The sequence below is a fragment of the Alligator sinensis genome, unplaced genomic scaffold (assembly GCF_000455745.1).
Source record: "Alligator sinensis unplaced genomic scaffold, ASM45574v1 scaffold337_1, whole genome shotgun sequence".
Taxonomy (NCBI): Eukaryota; Metazoa; Chordata; order Crocodylia; family Alligatoridae; genus Alligator; species Alligator sinensis.
In genome coordinates this window covers 821,184-821,453 of record NW_005841927.1, presented here as the reverse complement: position 1 = coordinate 821,453, position 270 = coordinate 821,184, and the positions used below count along the sequence as shown (strand labels likewise).

General features: G+C 55.9%; 1 protein-coding gene across 6 annotated transcripts in view; it reads left to right on the top strand.

Moving 5' to 3' along the window:
• The window catches only part of RPS6KA1 (ribosomal protein S6 kinase A1), a 48,171-nt gene that overhangs the window by 32,688 nt on the left and 15,213 nt on the right, over positions 1-270 (top strand). The window lies entirely within an intron of this gene.

Sequence of the window (270 nt, the reverse complement as noted above, 5' to 3'; positions counted from 1 at the left end):
CGAACACCTGACCCGCTGCGCCAAGCTCCCTACACATACTCTGTCTAAACGCATCTTCCTCTGGGGCTGGGATCCTCTGCCCAGGATGGGGAGATGGAATAATGCAGGAGAGGAAGCTGAGTTTCAAATCCTAGGACGATGTGTGTGAAGCATGGCTGAGTTGGTTGGGCAGCTGCTGCCGACTCCATCCTCTGGACCCTTTGTCTTTCTGCTGCAACTTCTCAAGCCTGATCTCCCGCCCCTTCCTTTTCAACGTGGCACTGGGCTCCC